Genomic DNA, 23852 nt, shown 5'->3' with positions numbered 1-23852 from the left:
GTCTAGTTTGAAAAGCCTATAACTGAATTGTCTGAATATGGAGTTGATGGGACAAGCCACCAACTAACTCCGATGAATAAAATACTGAATCTACTGTAGTACTGAAAGAAAACAAGATCCTTGATAGATGAGGACTCGCTACAGAATCTGATGTTACCGACTGAATCTGACTAAGCATGGTTAGGAACTTGAGCGTCCGAACCTATGATATGAGACATCATAGTGCAAGAAAAAAGTATGTGATTAGTACGTGGAATGTACTGGTATGCTAGATGAGGTAAGGATGAAATGCATAGGTTCATATGTATAAACAGTAACTGATTGAGTGATACGAATATAACTAAATGAGAGTACATGGATAACTGAAGCTGATGTAAACATTGATTATACAATACTGTGCATATAAATATATATACTATGAGATTTCTACTGAAACTGAGTACTGAGTTCTGATAACTGAGTAACTGATATTAGAGATTACTGATAATTGAATTATTGATAACTGGGTGACTATTTCTGACAGTTCTGATTTTGTAGAACTGAATTGAGTTCTATGCTGAGACTAAAATTAAAACTGTGGGAGATAATCATCTAATTGACATGCTCTTCTCTAAACTAATTGAGATCCAACCTATAACCTGAATTGGAAGGGGGTCAGTACCGTGCCACGGGTATGGACACTGGCTGTGTGGATCCACTGAAATGTCATCCCAAAGGACTAAGGGTTACCTTCTACTGGCAGGTTCCTTGATGAGAGAGGTATTACCCTCAACTGGCTGGTAAATACCTTATCAACTCACAAATGGTAGGTTGATATCTCAAACCTATGCTGGCTACATAGTTTTGGAATGCAAGAACTGCTACTAAATATCACACCCTCTATTGACAGCTGAGCCTTCAACCTTGGGTTCTCTCGGTGTTGAATCCTACTCCCAACTGAATAACACTGATTATTAGACTGAACTGAATTGGACTGAGTTTCACTGAGTTTTGTAATTGACTGAGTACAACTTCATGACATTACTAAGACTATTTTGTAACTACTGTAATTTTAGGTAAACAGCTAAATTTCGGGTATTAAATACCCCCAGGACTCAATAGCATTGATAGTAAAGCATGGCATGATCTTAAAAGTATTACAATAATTGCTTATTAATAAGGCATTCATTTAGACATTTTGTCAAACACTTGAGAGGCATAAACTTATACATGAATGGGAACACATGATAACATGTCATGATTTCACTATTTAATTCACATAGGCATTCTAGCAAACACTTGGGGAGCATGATTATTTCATATAACAGTAAACATATATATAACTATGATTGCTTTAGCATTCAACTTGTAATTTCAAGGACTTAACATGAGAATCACATAATTCATCACACATGCTATCTTAATTTCATGGAACTTGTAATTAATAATGGATTCAAGACCATCTAACAATACACACATGAACACAATCCAACTTAAACATGTAATTTATGCAATCTCAATCTTGTATTTTGAAAAAAAAAAGAGATTCTTGGGCTCCATGGGTGGTAAGGACCCATGGATGAACATCTAACATACCTGAGAAATTAACTTCTTCAAGATTCTTGGTAGTGTTCTTGATATTTGACTTTGATTCTTGAAGGCTAAGGTTTTGCTAATTAGAGGAGAGATTGGGGTTAATTAATGTGTTTAGACTAATTAGGGCCGTGGAAAAAAACTAAATTGCCCTCAAAAGAAATTAAAATTCACGTCACTAGATTTCCAATTTTGGCCTTCACTGTAATGCGGTGGCATTGCGGTGAGCCAATGAAAGTTGGCTGAAACTGTTTAAAAATAGACAATTGTGAAATTACATTTTGGTGCGATGCGGTGGTATCGCGTCAGGCTACTAAAAATTGACAATTCTGAAATGGCACCTCGGCGTGACTGGGCCAATCACGGTACCTCACTGAAAAATGTTAATTGGGAACTAGAACTTCACCGTGATGCGCTGGAATCACGGTGTCTCACTGAAAACTAATGAGTGCCATTTTGACCCTCACTGCCACGCGATGCTTTTCAATTTGACATACTGTTTCACTAAAAGTGCCATAACTTCTCACCCGGATATCGGATTTGAGCAAAATTTATATCGTTGGAAAGCTGACTGAATTTCCTAAAAAGTGATAGGTCTTAAGCTAGAAAATTTTGAGAATTTTTGAAAATATATAGGAGTTCTCATGTATTGAGAGCTGAATTGAGCTAGAAAAATATGGGGTATTACAATATCTCCCCTTTGGGAATATTCGTCCTCGAATGAGACTAATTAAGCTAAGAAATACTGATAGACTGATTTTACATACTAAATATGCACAACTAAAGCATGATTACATGACTGAAACTACTGATAAATTAAGTTTTCACACTGAAACATGATTATATGGCTGAACTGATTCATGAATGCATGACTGTCATAAGAATGATATGTAATGGTAACTGATACCAAGTTTTTAACTGTAACTGAACATGGAACTGAGTAAATCTAAAGAAGACTATTACCTCAATCAGATTCTAAGTATGTGGAGAAGAGGTGAGGATACTTAGTTTGCATATCTGCTTCTTCTTCCCAAGTAGCTCCCTCAATGGACTGGTTTCGCCAGATAACTTTGACCAAGGGAACTTCTTTGTTCCTTATTCTGCGAATCTGACGATCAAGGATTTGGATTGGAACCTCTTTGAAAGTGATATCATTTTGAATATCTATTCCCTCTAAGGGGACTGCAACTGCCGGGTCACCAATGCATTTCATTAGAAAGGAGACATAGAATACTAGGTGTACTGAAGCTAAGTCTGAAGGCAACTCAAGCTCGTAAGCTACCTTTCCGAAATGGCTGAGGATTCTGTAAGGATCGATATATCAGGGACTGGGCTTTCCCTTCTTGCCAAATCTCTTCACTCCTTATATTGGAGAGATTTTCAGGTATATAAAATCGTCAATCTCAAACTCGAGATCCTTTCTCCTCACATCTGCATATGACTTCTATCGGCTTTGGGCTGCCCTAAGCCTTTCCCTGATTAATTAAACCTTCTCTAAGGTATTAAATACTAAATCAGGCCCTACTACTGTGGCCTTACATACCTCGAAACAATCAATTGGAGATCTATATCTACTACCATAAAGAGCCTCAAACAGAGCCATCTGAATACTAGAATGATAGTTATTATTATATGTGAATTAGATCAAAGACAAGTGGTCATCCCAACTATGTTTAAAATTAACAACGCATACTCTTAACATATCTGCTAGAGTCTAAAAGGTCCTTTCTTCTTGACCATTTGTCTAAGGGTGAAAAGGTGTACTTAGGTGAATTTGGGTACCAAGACCCTTTTAAAAGGCTTTCCAAAAATGAGAGGTAAATTGGGTACCTCTATCTAAAATGATGGATACTAGGAATCCGTGTAACCTGAGCAACTCTCTGAAATAGAGTTTGGTATAGTTCTCGGCTCAATAGAAAGTATGGACTGGCAAGAAATAAGTGGATTTTTGCCATCCTGTCTACAATAACCCAAATTGAATCATGATGATGATGAGTACGAGGCAAACCCATCACAAAGTCTATGTTCACTTATTCCCATTTCCATATGGGAATACTGATCTCCTGCATGGACCCACTAGGCTTCTGGTGCTCAATCTTAACCTACTGACACGTAGAGCACCTAGCTACAAATTCTGTGATATCCTTTTTCATCCCACTCCACCAATAGATCTCCCACAAATCACGATACATCTTAGTGGCCCCTAGATGAATAGAGTAACACGCACCGTACGCTTCAGCAAGAATTCATTTCCTCAAGTCATCTACACCTGGCACACATAACAGACCCTGAAAACGCAACACACCATCTCTCCCCTGGGAGAAAACCTCTACTTTCTGATCTCTAACTGTCTCTTTCAACTTAACTAGGCTAGGATCTCTATCCTTCTTTTCCTTCACTTCAGAAACCAAAGATGATTCTAAACTATTTTGCACCTACACACTGTCCTCTGTTGAATCTACTAAGCAGACACCTAGTCGGGTAAGCTGATGAACTTCCTGAACTAACTTCTTCTTACCACCCTTAACATGAGCAATACTACCCATAGACAACCTACTGAGAGCATCTGCCACTACATTGCCCTTGCTCGGATGATACAAAACACATATCATAATCTTTCAACAACTTTAACCACCTTTTCTGACGTAAATTCAAATTTTTCTGAGAGAACACATACTGCAAACTTTTTTGATCTGTGAACACATCAACATGCACCCCATACAAATAATGCCTCCAAATTTTTAAGGCAAACACAACAGCTGCTAATTCAAGATAATAGGTAGGTAATTCTTCTTATGGGGCTTAAGTTGTCTAGAGGCATAGGCTATGACCTTACGTCTTTGCATTAGGACACAACCCAAACCTACTCTGGATGCATCATAGTACATAAAAAAACCCATCTGAACCATTTGGTAACATCAAAACTGGGGTTGTAGTGAGTCGAGTATTCAACTCCTGAAAACTCTTCTCACAAGAATTTGACCACTGAAACATGACTTTTTTCTGAGTCATTTTGGACATGGGGGATGCAATAGACAAATCCTTCAACAAACCATCGGTAATAGCCAGCTAAACCCAAGAAACTCCTGATATCTGACAGAGAAATGGGTCTAGGCTAGTTTCTCACTGCCTCAATCTTTTGACTATCAACTCTAATGCCATCACCGGAAATAATATGACCAAGGAATGCTACTGGCCTTAACACTTACTGAACTTGGCAAACAACTGATGGGTTCTGAGAGTCTGAAGTATAATTCTGAGGTGATTTGCGTGATCATTCTTGCTACGAGAATAGACAAGAATTTCATCGATGAAGACTATAATGAATATGTCCAAGTACTGCTTGAACACACGATTCATTAAGTCCGTGAAGGTTGCTGGGGCATTTGTGAGATCAAAGGACATGACTAGGAACTCAAAGTGACTATACCGGTTTGAAAAGTTATTTTTCAAATGTCATATTCTCTAACTCTGAGCTGATGATAGCCTAATTTGAGGTCTATCTTAGAGAAGTAACTGGCACCTTAAAGTTGGTCAAACAAGTCATCGATTATAGGAAGTGGGTATTTGTTCTTGACTGTAACAGTGTTCAACTGACAGTAGTCTATACACATTTTGAGTGAACCGTCTTTCTTACACACGAATAAGACTAGTACGCCCCACAGGAAAACACTAGGTCTGATGAACCCCTTATCTAAAAGGTCCTTTAACTATTCTTTTTACTCCCTGACTTCAGCTAGAGCCATTCTGTATGGCAGAATAGATATAGGCTAAGTATCTGGAAGAAGGTCAATTTCGAAGTCGATTTCCCTTTCAGGAGAAACTCCGAGAAGATCCTCGGGAAATACATTTGAGAATTCATTTACTACTGGAACTAACTCAAGAATAGGATTCTCTGAACTAGATTCTTTGACTTGCACGAGATGATAGACACACCCCTTGGATATTATTTTTCTCGCTCTAAGGTATGAAATCAACTGACCCTTAAGCGATGTGGTACTACCCCTTCATTCAAGGACTGGTTCATTTAGAAAATAAAAATAAACAACTCTGCTTCTACAGTCAACTGAGGCATAGTATGAATGGAGCCAATCCATGCTGAGAATGACGTCAAAATCCATTATATCTAACTCTACTAAGTTTGCTGAAGTGACTTTCTGAGATATCATAATCAGACAGTTCCTGTATACCCATCGAGCTATGATAAATTGACTCACTGGGGTAGAGACTAAGAAAGGTTCTATTAAGATTTTTGGTCTGACTTTAAAGTTGACTGCTATGTAAGGAGTTACAAAAGAAAAAGAAGCTCTTGTATCTAATAAGGCATAAACATGTAAATGGAAGAGATCTGTAACATACTAGTGACCAAATCAGGAGAACTTTCTTGATCTTGTTGGGACTAAGTGCATAAAGCCTATTTAGGCTTTCCCACTGGTGGCACTGGAAGTGGCAGCCTGTTAATTTGGGTGAACGAATTGAGCTAAGGGACAATTGTACTGACCCTGTGAACCTGGATAAGGATAATCTCTGATTCTATGGCCTGGCTTGCCACACCTGAAACATACATCACTGCCAACTCTGTAAACACCCTGATGGTTTCTGCAACATTTTTGGTAAAGAGGATTTGTTTGAGCACTGCTGATACTACCCTGAGACTTTGAGCTTGGCACCCCATCTTTGTTACTATTTCTGAATTAGGTACTAGAGCACTGACTGAGGATGGAGTTGGAACTGAATATTTTGGATGAAACTGGAATAGTTACCGCCTTCTGACTTAGGCTGAGTAACATTGAAGCTACTTGTTCTAGCTCTCTTATTTTCCCTCTCTCTCTTTATTCTTAGCCTCTTCTATCTGCTGAGCATAGACCATTAGCCTGGATATGCCCATCTTCTTAATTAACATCATAGTTCTGCACTCTTTGACCATACTTTCTGACATCCCAGATATGAACTTGCTCATTCTGTACCTATTGTCTGCTACTATGTAGGGAGTATACGTAGCCAATTGAGAAAACTTGAGGTAATACTCTTTCACACTCATGTTGCCTTACCTGAGATTGATGAACTCTAACACCTTGGATTCCCTCAACTCTAAGAGAAAGAATCTATCTAGAAAAGCAGTAGCAAACTCTTCCCATTCTATGGGCTCTACATCTGTGCCCTTGACTACCTTCCACTTCTTAAAACACGTATGAGCTATATCTTATAGATGATAGGCAGCTAACTCAGCACTTTCACTGGAAGTCACTCCCATAATATTTGTGACTTTCTACACCTGATCGAGGAACTCTTGTGGATCTTCTTCAAACTTAGATCTTGAAAATAGAGGAGGATTCATTCGGGTGAAGTCCCGAATCCTGACTGGAGCAGTATTGGCCACTGGGTTGTCCTGAACAGCAGTTAGTCATTTATTCTGAGTTGCTATAGAATGGGCTAGAATGGTGAAGGCTGCTCTGAATTCTGCATGACAGACATGCTCGTCCAGGGTATCTGCCTAAATGGATGGAGGTGTTGACTGGTTTCCAGTTCTTATTCTGTTTGTCTTTTTGGGAGGCATGTTCTGTAAATGGAAGGAAGAAATGAATTAGACAGAGAGTTTAACTTGAGCTCATGGTCACTCGCACGACATTAATACTGAAAGAAGGGAAACTTTTCCTAAAAATGCCTCATAGCCTCTTGTCCATAAGTGTGGGGCGCTACACACCCATACACAAGACTCTACTTAATGCGGCTTTCAGACTCCCTAGGACTCTGTTGAACCTTAGGCTCTAATACTAAGTTTATAATGCCCCGAGTCTGCACCTCGGATGCCTCACAGTGCTTAAGACCCCGAAGGACCACAAGCTGACTATAACTGGTACCTGTTGTGAGCACAGAATAAGAATAATGAAATAATGCAAGAGATAGGCTGAAATTTCATAAGGTTTATAATCTGAATACTGATAAATATAGTAATTGATAATAACCTCACAGTCTGAACTAGTCTAGTCTAAAAAGCCTCTAACTGAACTGTTTGAATACAGAGTTGATGGAAAAAGTCCCCAACTAACTTCGATAAATAAAATAAAAAATCTATTATAATACTGAAATAAAAGAATATCCTTGGTACACGAGGACTCACTAATGAATCTGTTGCTACTGACTGAATCTAACTAAGCATGGTAAGGAACTTGAGCATCCAAACATGTGATATGAGATATCATAGCACAAGAAAAGAGTATACGATCAGTAAGTGGAATGTACTGGTATACTAGATGAGGTAAGGTTGAAATTCATGGGTTCATAGGCATGAACAGTAACTGACTGAGTGATATGAATATAACTGAATAAGAGTACATGGATAGTTGAAGCTGATGTAAACACTCATTATGCAATACTATGCATATACATATATATATATTGTGTCTAAGATTTATACTGAAACTGAGTACTAAGTTCTGATAACTGAGTAACTGATATCTGAGATTACTAATAATTGAATTATTGATTACTGGTGACTATTTTTTATAGTCTTTATTCTGTAGAACTTAACTGAGTTCTATGCTGAGACTGAAACTGAAACTATAGGAGGTAGTCATCTAACTGACATACCCCTCTCTGAACTAATTGGAGTCCAACCTGTAACTCGAGTTGGAAGGGTGTCAGTACCATGCCACGAGTACGAACACTGGCTGTGTGGATCCACTAAAATATCATCCTGAAGGACTAAGGGTCACCCTTTACTGGCAGGTTCTCTGATGATAGTAGTATTACCCTCAACTGGCAGGTAAACACCTTATAAACCCTCAACTGGCAAATTGATATCTCAACCTATGTTGGCTGCGTAGTTCTGGAACACAAGGATTATTACTAAGGATCACACCCTCTACTAACAGGTGAGCCCCCATCCTTAGGTTCGCTCGGTGCTGAATCCTACTCCCAAATGAATGACACTGATTATTAGACTGAGTTTTGTAACTGACTGAGTACTACTGTTTGTGACATTACTGAGACTATTCTGTAGCTACTGTAATTTTAGGTAAACAGCTAAATTTTAGGTATTAAATAGTTCCAGGACTCGATAGCATTGATAGCAAAGCATGGCATTATCTTAAAAGCATAACAATAATTGCTTATTAACAAGGCATTTATTTAGACATTTTGTCAAATAGTTGAGAGGCATGAACTTGTACATGAATGGGAACACATGATAATATGTCATGATTGCACTATTCAATTCACATAGGGATTCTAGCAAACACTTGGGGAGCAAGATTATTTCACATAATAATAAACATATATATAAATATCATGGCTACAACATTCAAGTTGTAATTTCAAGGATTTAACATAAGAATCATATAATTCATCACACATGCCATCTTTTCATAAAACTTGCAATTAATCATGGATTCAAGACCATATAACAATACACACATGAACACAATCCAACTCAAACATGTAATTTATGGAACCTCAATCTTGTATTTTGAAAGAAAGGATTCTTGGGCTCCATGGGTGGTTAGTACCCATGGATGAACATCTAACATACCTGAGAAATTAACTTCTTGAAGATTCTTGGTAGTGTTCTTGAGATTTAACTTTGATTCTTGAAGGCTAGGATTTTGCTAATTAGAAGAGAGATTGATCTTGATTTGAGGGAAATTGAGTAAATGATGATCTAATTAGGTTATTAGGGGTTCATTAATGTGTTTAGACTAATTAGGGCCGTAGAAAAAGACTAAATTGCCCCTGAAAGAAATTAAAATTCATGTCACTGGATTCCTGATTTTGGCCTCGCATCGCGATGAGCCACTGGAAGTTGGCTGAAACTGTTTAAAAATAGACAATTGTGAAATTACATTTTTTGGCGCGACACGGTGGTATCGCGTCAGGCTACTGGAAATTGACAATTCTTAAATGGCACCTTGGCACGATGCGGGCCAATTAGGTACCCCACTGAAAAAAGCCATTTAGAAACTGGAACTTCACCACGACATGCTGGAATCATGGTGTCTCACTGAAAACTGACGAATGTCATTTTGACCCTCACCGCGACGCGGTGCTTCTCTATTTGACATACTGTTTCACTAAAAGTGCTATAACTTCCCACCCGGATATCAGATTTGGGCAAAACTTATATCATTAGAAAGCTGACTGAATTTCCTAGACAATGATGGGTCTTAAGCTGGAAAATTCTGATTATATTTGAAAATATATAGGAATTCTCTTATACTAAGAGCTAAACTGAGCTAGGAAAATACGGGGTATTATACTCATTTATGTTTTGCAGAGGACTTACTTTAATTTGAAATAGGGGACTTCAAATCAGTGCTACTACTTAGTATAAAGTTGAATCTATTTTCTGTAGCCTTAGTCTTAAAGGCAAACATAACGACAAAAATCTATAACTATATGGCCAAAATTTTATCTTATGGATGAAGACTGAATCTTACAAAGGAAATGTTGTTTGGGGTTCAAGCTTATTGGACACAACTATTTCTAAAGCCACATAAAGTGATTAAGCTCATTGAAGCCATATGTAGAAGTTACTTGTGGTTAGGTGAAGCAATAGTAACTACGAGAGCTTGGTAGCCTAGAAAAAGGTTTGTTTACCTAAATCATTGAAGGCTTAAATCTACTTAATCTGAAAATATGTAACCGGGTAGCTATATGCAAACTACTATGATTATTGAGCCAACAAAAAGAGTTGTGGATTACTTGGGTGCATATGTAATATGTCACAAAGCAGAATATTAACAGAATGGGCATACCCAAGTAAGCTACTTGGCTAAGCAAAAAGATCCTACAAGTGAGAAAGCACGGCTTGGCTCTAGGTAACATCTATATATTGATAAAAAGGGGAAGTTCCACTTATCTACAACTTATAAGAGGCTAAGGGGTGAGATGCAGAATGTAGTTTGAAAAAAACTAATATGCCATAATATTGTAGAACCAAAACACTACTTTATTATATGGTTGAGACTTCATGAGAGGAGGAGAACTAAGTATTTATTGGTGAAATAAGACATAAATGTGACTGAAACATGTGTGTTATGTGATACAGGGCTTGAAACCTTGAATCATATTTACTTTGAATGTATTTTCTCAAGTGATATCTGGAGACATGTCCTCAGCTGGCAGAAATGGCTTAGTCATGAGGATTGAAACTGTGAATAGATATGGGTACAACAACACTTTGGGGGCAAAAATCCTAGAGGACAAATATTAAAAGCTAGTTTTATCACAATGATGTATGTTATTTGGAAGGAGAAACATATAAGGATGTTCCAGAATCGATCTTCAACAAAGAAGAAATTGATTCATCAACTACATCTATCATCGTGTATCAGAATTAGGCAAAATTTAAAATTGCTTAATTACATTTGTTCCTTGTAATTTTTTGTGTACTTTCAGTTTTTTTTTCTTGAGAAATCTATAGTAGTTGATTTGGTCAAGTGTTAGAATAGGTGTTCTAAGAAGGGATTGAATTGGTTAATTATTCGTTGGTTTTGTAAAGATGATTTTTGTGATTTATAAAATTCCTTTGATTGCCAAAAAAATAATTATGGTACATTCTATTAGTAATGATTTTGAATTATTCAGTTTATCTGATTTTTTAAGAACTTATATAAATATTTATTGTTCAACTGTATGCACAAAAAACTAAAAAATTAATGAATTCATAGTTTTATAGTTTTATGAGTCCATTGTATATCAAACTCAATTACATAAAAAAATTTGGACTTTTATTCTTGTATTTTAACTATAGAACTCTTACTTATTTGTAGTGGAATTCATGTTGTTCTAAGCATCACATAATTTTAGGTAAATTTATGAGAACAATATTAACTTTTAGTTTTTTATATTTAAATTTGTACATGCCCACTATCCTCCCCGCCCCTAATAAGTTCAGAAAAAGATTATTTCAACTAGCCATCATCCTAATTAGCCCATACAGCTTAAAACTTGTCCCTACGCATACCCACACCGCCTTGTTATCTTCCTTACTTAGAAGGCATTGACTATTTATAAGTACTTTTCAACTTAGCTTTGCATTGAGTAAATAAAAATTATTATAAATTAAGTGTTTATAAATCAAATTAAGCAATAATCATAAATTGATCTCCCCTAATTTACTGTCCATTTTCTTGATTGATTTAAAATTGCCAATACTCTTTTACCTAAAAGACACAATGGGTCAAATTTTGCTAAGAAAAATATGTACAGATATGGACAACCCAAAGTGTTAAGACCATCAAAGATGAATAGACTAAGAAGACAAAGAAATAAAAGAAAATCAAAAAATAGATTAGGAATTTAGGGTATCAAATGAAAAAAGAAAAGTGGAACGATGGATCTGGAAAGTAAGATCTCAAATTCATCGATGACGCTACTATTAAGTTAGTACAGAGTTTTTCCTTATCACAAATCTTCAATGCTCTTCACTTGAAGCTAAGATATCTCATTAACAAAAAAAAGTATGGAGGTTCCACTGAGCACAGAGCTGGTTACTTCTTTGCTTAGAGTCAAGGAGCTTTGAGCAACCAATTTTTAGGATTTGGCTCGATTAAAGGTCTCTCTGATGAAATTTATTGTTAAATTTGTTTTTCTATTGCAACAATCTAAGGTTTTTCTACACAAATTATTGAGCACTCTTCAAGAAATTTATTGCTTGAGTTATCTCAATCTACTATGGAGCATCAAGAACTTTGATAGTAAAGGAAATAGCTCATAGTTTCTTAAATCTATCCTTCAATGATTTGAATCCCGTAAATAAATTAATACCACCATTAAAAGTCTAGATCTTTGAAATAAAAACTAATTTTTTACTGCTTTTCAAGTTTATAAACAAAGGATGAGTTGAAAGAGGTTTGTGTCATGAAGGCATTACTTGTTCGCTTTGAGTCTTGATTTAGTACCATTGGCCAGCTCAAAGATCTCACCGGGTGTACAGTACTGTCAAATAGTTGAGATTTCTTTAGACTTAGAGTGAATGCTATAGAGCTGAAACTCACCTGCGAACCTTCCTGCAACTAAAACCTATAAAATGAACTACAAATTGAAATAGTTAACTGGATGTATATGTTGTAGTGGTACGTTTGATCCTCAAATATGGTGTGTTATGCTTGTATAGATTAATAATTCTTCCTGTTGTAATTGAGACTTGTTGAAATGAATTAAACGCATATGTACATGCAAAATAGAAAATTAACTTAGCAAGAAAATAACAAATGTTTTCCTCTCTAATGAAGTGTTATTCTCTTACTAATATGATCTTTCTTGTTTTTACTATGGAGTTGACCTCTAAGTATATTTATCATAGTCAACGATTTAGTTTTAATGATGATATTGAGGAGATGATTATCCAAATAAAATTAAAGCCCTACCCCAATAGCAATAGCTTCAACAACCATATTTATTGTGCCTGTAAATTTCACCCCTTTAGCACCAAGTAGATTACCTTCATGATTTCTCACATAAAAAACACTTTCACTTGGCCTATATTACCTCTATATTTCCTGTCAATATTATATTTTATCAAATCTTGAAGTGGTGGAATCTATTTGACCATTTTGTATAGAAAACAAAGTTTGAAACTATCAGGAATAGCTATCATTTTTGGTCAAGTATTACAAATTGTTGTGTATTTAAACTTTAACTTGATAAACTTGTAAATAGTGGAATTGATATCCCAAAGTATCTTACCTCCAGTGTATGTCCTCCATGTAAAATTGTATTCCTCATTTTCCATAAGACCCCTAGGATATGTTTGGGATGAATTTAAAAGTCACTTTCATCCTAGCATTATCTTGTGCATTCCACCACTTCTTCATAGACTGTCTCATTTGAACCCAAGAAAAAATGGTACCTACTTCTATAAAATAGTAACTCCAAACTCCTACAGCTAGATTTCCTGCTAAAAATATAATGCTCTATGGTCTCTCTTATAGGTGTTGTGAAGCAAGAACACAAATAAAAAATGTTATCGTTCTGGTTAGTCATGGTTGCAACAACATCATTTATTATAGGCCCTCCATCCTAAATAGTATATCTTGAATGGCGGACCTTTCACCCATAACTTATAGAAATTTGTAGGTTAATCCCTATTTTTTAGAATCTCCCAAATGCTCTTCACTGAGAATTTTTCAGAACTAAATTTTGCCTATCAAGGCTTATCTCCTTGATTAGATTATATAATATGATCCACGTTATGCCTAACATAATCTATAACATCATTAGGCAAACAATTCTACGTGATATCAAAATTTGAACTCTCTTTCTTCAGAAAAACATAGATATCTGTCAAGGGGTGATAACTATGTATTATAGATGTAAAGGACCTAAGATAGTCCAATTGTCATACCAAACACTAGAATCTCCTCCTTTATGTTCCACAACAAATGTTGCTCTACAACTTATCTATAGTATAGTATGTTCTTCCACACTTGAAAGTCACCTCTCTATTGAACCGACTTTGGAATTTGCTTCTTGCAGTACTTATTTTAAATAAAATTTGATCATAATGAGCTTTGACTTCTAAACCTCAACCAAAGATTAGCATACATAGCTTTCATTTCATCATAAGGAGCTTTGAGTTATAAACCTCCGCCAAAGATTAGCATACATAGTTTGAGGTGCATCAAACATTGATCTGAAACTCAAACCTGCTTTCTTTTTTGAAAGACAAACCTTATCCCAAGTAGCCTAGTGTTTGTTTCTCCCTATGATTTTATGATAATTTTTTTGAAATTTTTTTATGAAGTTCCTTCATGAAAGACTTGGGAGGAACTAAAGAATATTGAATATGGATAGCAAATATTTTTTAAGACGATACTAAGACCTCTTTACCTCCATAGTATAAAATATTTCCTTTATAGGATTGAAGTTTATTTGTCACCCCACTAATAGTATTTATATAGTGTTCTTTTCTTTTCCTGGAATGAGTAGTTGGACAACCTAAGTATTTCAAAGGAAAATGGCTTCTAGGTATACCTGCACATTGCCCACTAATTGTTATTGGTCTGTTGTTGTATTATGATAAATACAAAAGAAATTTTTTTCTTTATTGTCTTTTTCTTTGTTGTCTTAATTGAGATTCATATTCCTGTGAAATTTGGACTACCTTCTTCAAAGAATATGCTTGAGCTGAAGTAATGATAATAGTGGTATCTGTATAGGCAAGATGATTGAGATTAATTTGCACTCCACTTCGGTACTCCTTGCCCTACAAATTTCACATTTCCAAATAAAGAATTCGAAGCATAAAATATACTCAACTAAAAACATAAATGAAGTAGGAGATAAGGAATCGTCTTGCTTCACTTTTCTAGTGGAATGAAAAGAATTATGTGATTGTCCATTAACAAAAATTAAATATCAATTATTAGAGATTATCCCCATATTATAGCAACAAAATTATTTGAGAAATTTATTATCTTTAGAGCCTTCATCAAAAAAAAATTAAGATACTGTCATAAGTTTTAGCCATATCAAGCTTGATGACCATATTAGTAGGCTTACCTTTCCTCCTAATATTAGTAGCAATCTCTGGAGTTAACGACACATTCTCGATTATGATTTTACCTTTTACCAAATTTTACTGGTTACTTGATATTAATTTAGGAAGAAGAACCTCCAGTCTGTCACAAACAAGCTTGGACAAAGGTCTCAAATTAGAAAAGAATTGAATATTTTCCTTCATAAGAGGACCAAATTAGTATTAGTAATAGGATTAGGCAAAATATTATGAATAAAGAAATTTTGCACAATTCTTAGAATATCATCACCAATAGTCTCTCAACAATATTGATAAAATCTACTTGTCAAACTTATCCCGATTTAAGTTAAAAACAACTATTCTAACTTCTTTTAATTTTGGTTGTATGAATCCTCATCTGCACTTTTGGGATCTAAAATATGGTTCAATAATGGAAAAGTAGCAGCATCCCTCTCCTGTGTGAATTGCCTGTGACAGAAATCCATGGCTTCAGTTGCAACCTCCTCTTCTACAATATTCGAATACCCTGGCTGTTTGGCGTTCTCCTCAAATAGAGTCTTTTTTCTACCTTTCACAATACTATGAAAAAGTTTTGTATTTCTATTCAAACCAATCTTTTTTGTAATTCAAATATGCGCTAGCTGCCCATTTTATTCATCCATAAAATAAAATACCTAAGACTGTACAAAGACTAAGGTCCAAAAGTGGTCAAAGCCCAAAATCAAAAAGAAAAAGAAAAGAAAAGTTCATACATTAAGAAGTAAAAAACATCTATATCAGAATGCGAAAGTGAGTGGAAGTTCAATTGAACTCCTTGAGATTTATGGTCGATATGATCCATAAACTCCGGTGGTGCTCTGTTTATCAGTTATGATGATCACGATGAAATATACTCTAAGTTACTAGGGAACACACAACTATCGAGCTTGAGCGATACTCATTTGGGCATCAAAACCTCTCACTGATGCAATGAATTCAATATCGTTGAAGATTTCTTCAGCTCAAAAATGGTAATTTCCACAAATAGCTTAGAACAAGAACAAAAATCTCTTTCCTTTTCAACAAATGCACCCCATTGATGAATTTCCTAATTTTGCTTCTATCCTTTGCAGAATGAGCTCTCAAGGGCTAGTACCACTGCAAAATAATAGAGTTCTGATAGGTACGTCTTCCTATTACTAATTGTCGATCAAATTCGGTGTGACATTTGTGAACTTGCTATTGTTGTTGGATTTTTCCTTGAGTATTTGTTATCCTTTGTCGGTGATTATTGTTGTTATTTTTGTCATTTGTCCTGTATGCACATTTGGCTTTCTATTTTGATATTTATTCACTCAAATATTTGGGATGTTGCATCTCCCTAGTCGAATAATGTTTTTTCTTATTTGGAATTTTATGTATTGAGCTAAATTGAAGCTTGTCTATACCTGTAAAATTGAAATAAGGTTAGTGAAAAAGTCTGTGAATTGGTTTTCCTCTCTAGAAACATGCCTGACTATCACTGGGTTATTATTTATCAAGTGCTTAATCTACTTAACCTCTATAGCTATTGACCAAGGCATTTCCCATGACCCTTTAATAATTTTCTTGAGAGAAATTGAGTCTGTTTTCAGTTCAACTAGTAACAGATACTGATCAATGAAATATTCCAACCCCAATGTCAAGGAAATCACCTCATCTTAAAGGCTTGAGCTATCTACAATCTTTCTGGATTCTACAAAAATAAATTTACCTTCACTATTTCAAATTAAAAAAGCGCAAGCATTAGTGTCGGGGTTTCCTTTGGTAGCACCACCTGAGTTGCATTTATAGTGATAAAGATAAGAGCTCCTAATTGTGTCCAGTTATCAAACCAGAGACTAGATTGACCACACCTAAGCTCCCACCAAATCTCCTAATCAATAGAATCCCTAGATAATAACATGTGCTTCCAAACCTAAGAACCTCCTAATACTTGTTCCATAAAAAGTTAGCCAATAGAGATTTTTGAGTCCTAAAATTCCACCATAACTTAGAAAATAATACCTTGGAGACATCAGAAATGGAGATGACTCCCAAACCACTCTCCTCTTTAAGCAGACAAATATTAGCCTAAGAAACCCAATACTTTTCTCCTCCTTTTTTCTTGAAATTTCACAAAATTTTAGAAAACGTTCTGAGAAGATCCTCAAAAACACATTTTGGAGGCATGGTTACAGTAAAAGATAGATGGGCATACTTTTAAAAACATGATTTATTAAAACAGATTTACCACTAAAAGATAAAAATTTGCCCTTCCATGCATGTAACTTATTTTGAACCTTCTTCATAAGCTATGCAAAGTGTTGCTTCTTCTCTTTTGTATGCCCAATAGGGTACCCCAAAAACATCAAAGGGAATTTACCTCTCTGAAAGCTAGTAATCAACTCCACCTCTTGAACAACAACTCTTGCAGCTTTATTAAACAAAAAAACTCTTTTTTTATTGATCTTTTGACCTGATTACTCCTCATATTTTTTAAATACCGCTATCATCAACTGTACAGAAACTCTATCTACATTAACAAAATTTATGGTGTCATCAGCATAAGCCAAGTGATTGAAACAATCACTCCAATAAGGCATTTCAAAACCCTTAAAATCATTATTATAAAACAAATAATTAAGAGCCCTAGATACACTTTAGTAGATAATATGAATAGTGTTGGGGATAAAGGATCTCACTGTTTAACACCCCTTGTGGAGTGAAAGAACCCATGAAATTTCCCATTAATTAGAATAGAATATAAATTGTTAGCCACAAGTCTCCATATTTTATCAACCACCAACCTATCAAAGCCCTTATTCTACAATACCTTGATAAAAAAACACCATTCAACTTTGTCATAAGCCTTGGCTATCTAAAGCTTCATGACCAAATTTGTTGGTTTTCTGCTCTTCCTAATATCAGTAATGATTTCCTGAGCTAGCAAATTATTCTTAGTGATATTTTTCCCTTTACAAAATCAGATTAATTCTATGATATAATTTTAGGCAATAGATATTCTGTCATGATTCGAACCAGGGCCTGGCCGTAATGAATATCTCAAGCCCCACGTGGACCGGAGATCATCCCCTTCACTTAACCTAACCAACATATCAACCACAAGGGTTGGATGGATTCCAAACATATAACAAGATATGTGAAATAAGACTAACAATAACTTATGAAATATCTAAACCATTCATCACCACAACACACTAAACCAACGCATCCAATTCCACAGTAATTCACAAATCCTCTAGAATCCACAGTTAATAAAATATTGGTACATGCCCCACACAATTGCCCAAAATCCAAGTCTAACAAAGTCTATGACATAGTATAAAATACCGTGAAATGAATGTCTTCCAATGTATGGAAGCTCACCACTTCAATGTCAACTCACGAACCACAGGGTCACCTGGTCACTATGCAGGAAAAGTAGAATAAGCTCCAATCCTTGTATTACTTGGGGATACAACATTCGGGGGCGGTTAGCAGTTGGAGCGCTAACATGTAACTCAAGGATAGAGGGATAAAGTAATGCCATCATTTAGACCAAGTCAAACATCATATACATATATATATAGTGCCGAAAAAGGGAATAAGGCTTAGCATAAACTTTGAAAATATTAACCTAGGCTGTGTAGCATAACCGTCATATAACAAGGCACCCACGGGCTATATGAACCCAGTCTTCCCCTAGATGGAAGGGCCCTAGTGCATGTAGCCATACGAACTAGAGAATATCCATATCCATATATCCCATTAAGGGGGACTTGAACCTCCCGACATAATCAAGGTGACTTAGCTCCAATGTATAAAATATGGGGGACTCGAACCTCCCATTCATATATCTATTCGGGGGACTCGAACCTCCGGATCATATAGACACCCACACCCGCTAGCGCGGTTTCCAGTGTTAGTCCTTTGGACTTCACTTTCATGGACCAGCTACATATGCCACTTTAAAGCCCAATAAAATATTCTTCACATGCACACAATCATTTGTCTCATTGCTTACCAAAGGCATTCTGTTGTTATCATCATACCAATCCCACTGCAAGCATACAACATGCCATAACCATTACTATTCGAATTTGGGACTTGAACCTATTGTCTATACAAGACATCAATTCAATTCAATATTTAAGGAATCGGACCCATATAGCCATTCAAACCACCAAGGTTACAATTTAAAACTATTTATGACCCATAAGGTTTTCATGAAACCATTTACCAACCATTTACATTATTAGGCCAATGCCTTAGTTCAAATCACAATTCAATTCAATTTATGGTCATCAAGACCTTTACAAAACCATACATTCTTCATTAACATTCTTATGTCAAGCATTAGTTCAAAACACAACTCATCATGTGACTACATTCTTCTCATCGACATATTCAAAACAGGTTGAGGGCATGCAATTATTAAATCATTATTCAAGTCATAACCATCAAATTAGGGTTTACCATAACCCCACGATTTAGATCACAATTTCCAAGAACCCACATGTGCAAAACCATTAACAAATCATACATAAACATAGGTTAAAACATGAGAGAATAATACCCAATAATATGCATTCACACCCTCAACCATGGATTTCAAAACCACCATTTATGATTCAATAACAATGTTTAAAATACATGATTTTCATGAAATAACAATGAAGGTAGAGTCACATGCCTGAGTTATGAAGATTCGCGAAGAGATTTTGGTTTTAAAGATCCTAGATGACCACCTTGAAGAAACCCTAGTCCAATCTCATTAAGAGGTTTCTAGAGAGTATTTTAGGAGTGTTTTGATCTTCCAAAGTAAAGAATAAGGGACCAAATAGTGTTATAAGGCATATGGTCTTAAGAGCTTGAGGTGAGCAATATCTAAAATACCCTCAGGTTAAAAACTATAAAAGACTTGCAGGAGGGTACGATTGGACCTCTCCACTCATACCCACATCATAAGAGTGTACCTCCAACTCGTAACTTGATCAAAATTTGGACATCACATTCTGTCTAACATATGACTCATTGGCCTCACTCATACCCAACGATATGACTAGTACTTTCTAAGTTGTACCTTAAGCAGAATGTCAAGACTAAACACTAAACAACATATGGTTTGTCACTAAACACTAAACAACATATGGTTTGGCACTATACTTCTTGTATCATGTACATACGACTCATATTATGCCTCTCGTACAAAGAACAGAACTTGGCCAATCTGACACTGACCAACATATGACTAGGTTCCTTGACCCATATCCACATCATACGAGTAGTATTATGAGTTGTATGATGCACAGAATGTCCAAGAACCAGGAAACTTTGCAAGGGCCAAATCTTGGGGTATTTTATTCTCTCCCCCCCCTTAGGATCATTCGTCCTCGAATGATGGGATGAGGCACTATAAGCACAATTAAACTCCAAACATCTATACTCTTACGTTTAAGACAGAAAACAAAACATAAGGGAATAAATAATCTATCTTTAACAAGACATAAAGCAAAGATGTTAAGAACAACACATACCTCAAGCACGATTTTCCAGTATCAGGAATAGGAAAGGATACTTGGACTTCAAGTGTTCCTCGGCCTCCCAAGTAGCTTCCTCAGACTTTTGGTTTCGATTAGAACCTTCACTGAAGCCACATATTTCATTTGTAACCTACAAACTTGTCGATCCAAAATCCTCATCGAGACTTTCTCGTAGGATAAGGAATCTGAAATACCAATGTCCTCCAGAGGGACAACTAATGAAGGATCACCCACACATTTCTGCAACAAAGACACATGGAATACTACATGAATGGAACTCATGCTAGAGGGCAATTCCAACTCATATTCGACATTACCAACCCTTCTCAAAATCATATACTGGCCTACATATCGAGGAATGAGCTTCCCCTTCTTGGGAGACACCTTCAAGAACACCTAATCTCCAACCTCAAACTCTAAGTCCCTTCACTTCATGTCCGTATAGGACTTTTAGTGACTTTGGGCGGTCTTAAGCCTATCAAGAATTACCTTAACCTTTTTCATAGCTTGGTAGTTTAAATCTGAGCTAAACATTTCTGCTTCACTAACCTCGAACCACCCACTAGGATATCAACACCTCCTACCATACAATGCCTTAAATGGGGCCATACCGATTATAGAATGGTAAGTATTGTTATAAGCGAACTCAATCAAAGGCAAATGGTCGAACCAACTACCACCATAATCAATCACATAGGCTCACAACATATCCTCCAAAGTTTGAATGGTCCTTTTGGCTTGTCTATCTGATTGCGGGTGGAAAGCCATACTAAGACTAACCTTAATTCCCAAACCATGCTGAAAAGAGCACCAAAAATGATATAAGAACTAGGTATCATGATCTAAAATAACTGAGATAGGACTACCATACAACTTTAAAATTTCCTAAATGAATAACTTTGCATAATTCTTGGCAAAATAAGTAGTCCTCATGGGCAAGAAGTGAGTGGACTTAGTCATCCTATCCATGATGACCCAAATAGAGTCACACTAATTCCGCGACCATGGAAGGCCAGTAATGAAATCCATATTTATTATCTCTCATTTCCACACCGATAATTCAATATCTTGAAGTTGTCGATCGAGCCTCAAGTGTTCTACCTTCACTTGTTGACATACCATACACTTAGCCACAAAGTCGGCTACATCTTGTTTCATGCCATTCCACCAATACATCTCCTTAAGATGATGATACATCTTTGTTAAATCAGGATGAACCATATACCACGACTCATGGGCCTCGGCCAAAATCCTACCTCGTAACCCATCCACATCCAAGACACACAGCCTCCCTTGGTACCTTAAGATACCATCTCCATAGATCTTAAAGTCTTACTTACCCACACCATCCTTAATTTTCAACAAAAGATGATCTAATACCTATTTTTCCTTTATCTTCGAACCAAGAGATAATTACACCACCTATTGCACCAACACACCGCTATCCTCAGATTCTAAAAGATGAACTCCAAGGTTAGCCAAATGGTGAATATCATTCACCAACTCCCGCTTATCTATATCCACATGCGACAAGATACCCATGGACAACCTGATAAGAGCATCAACAACCACATTAGCTTTACCTAGATGGTAGTGAAAACTTATATCATAGTCCTTTAGCAACTCAAGCCATCTTTTTTGCCTTAGATTAAGCTTTTTTGAATGAAGACATACTGCAGCTCTTTTGATTAGAAAAGATATCAACATTCACCCCATATAAATAGTGACATCAGATTTTTAACACAAACACCACAGATAACAACTCCAAGTCATAAGTTGGATAATTCCTCTCATGAACCTTCAACTATCTAGAGGCATAGGCAACCAACTTACCATGTTGCATCAACACATAGCCCAAACCAACTTGAGAAGCATCACAATAAACCACAAAACCTTCGGTACCCTTAGGTAGAGTCAAGACTAGAATTGAAGTCAACTTATCTTTTAGCTTCTCAAAGCTACCCTGCAAGTATCATACCATAAGAACTTCACTTTTGTCTGGGTCAATTTGGTTAAGGGAGAAGCAATAAAGGAAAAACTATTCACGTGCCTCCTATAATACTCTGCTAAACCCAAAAAGCTCTGATTATTAGTTGAAGTTGTGGGTTTAGGCCACTTTTTAACCACAACAGCCTTTTGAGGATCCTCCACAATCCCCTTACTAGACACAAGTGACCCAAAAAAGTTACAACATTCAACCAAAAATTATATTTGGAGAACTTAGCATACACCTGTTGATCTTTCAAGGTTTGTAACACAAGTCAAAGGTGATCTGCATGATCCTCTTCATTTTTACAGTACACTAATATGTTATCAATGAAGACAATGATGAATAAATTGATAAACTAATGTAAGACCCTATTTATCAAATGCATGAATGCTGCAGGGGCATTAATCAACCCAAAAGACATAATTAAAAACTAAAAATACCCATACCGGGCACAGCAAGTTGCCTTAGGGATATCCACTTCCCGAATCTTTAACTATTGATACCAGGATTGAAGATAAATCTTAGAGAAGAAATTGGCACCCTGAAGCTGATCAAAGAGGTCATCAATCCTTAAAAGAGGACACTTATTCTTTCTCGTCACCTTATGCAACTGTCAATAATCAATATATATATGCAAAGAACCATCATTCTTATGCATGAATAACACCAGTGCACCCCACGAGGACATACTCGAATAGATTAAACCCTTATCTAAGAGGTCCTTAAATTGATCCTTGAGCTCCTTCAACTCAGCTGGAGCCATTCTATATGAGGGAATAAAAATAGGATGAGTGTCTGGAACAAGGTTAATACCAAAATCAATCTCTCTATTGGAAGGGACACTGGTAAGGTCATCAGGTAAGACCAAAGGAAACTCATTTACCACAAGAACAAAATGCAAAGAGGGAAATTTTGAGTTAGAATATTTAACCTGAACTAGATGATAGAGACATCCCTTGGAGATTAATCTCTGAGATCTAAGATATGATATAAACTTTCCCTTAGGATCTAAGAAACCACCCTCTCACTCAACAATTGGCTCATTAGGGAATTTAAAAATGATCTTATGGGTATGATAGTATAGGGAAGCATAGAATGAGTGCAACCAGTCCATTCGCAGAATAACATCAAAATCAACCATATCTAACTCTATCAAGTGTACTAGAGTTTCTCTACTACCAATAGCTACCACACACCCCTTATAGACTCTTCAGACAACCACAAAGTCTCCTACCAGAGTAGAAATAGAAAAAAATCTGACAGACAC

General features: G+C 36.1%; 1 long non-coding RNA gene across 1 annotated transcript in view; it reads left to right on the top strand.

The window, feature by feature from the left end:
* The first annotated feature begins 8825 nt into the window (after positions 1-8825).
* The window catches only part of LOC107855484, a 31284-nt gene continuing 16257 nt past the window's right edge, over positions 8826-23852 (top strand). The window contains exons 1-2 of the long non-coding RNA XR_001670270.2: positions 8826-16062; positions 16165-16214. This is a non-coding gene — a long non-coding RNA (uncharacterized LOC107855484). The remainder of the gene's footprint in view (positions 16063-16164; positions 16215-23852) is intronic.

Source organism: Capsicum annuum, chromosome 1 (genome assembly GCF_002878395.1).
Source record: "Capsicum annuum cultivar UCD-10X-F1 chromosome 1, UCD10Xv1.1, whole genome shotgun sequence".
Classification (NCBI taxonomy): Eukaryota; Viridiplantae; Streptophyta; class Magnoliopsida; order Solanales; family Solanaceae; genus Capsicum; species Capsicum annuum.
Note: the sequence above shows the minus strand (reverse complement) of the source record. Positions and strands in the feature narration are given on the sequence as shown.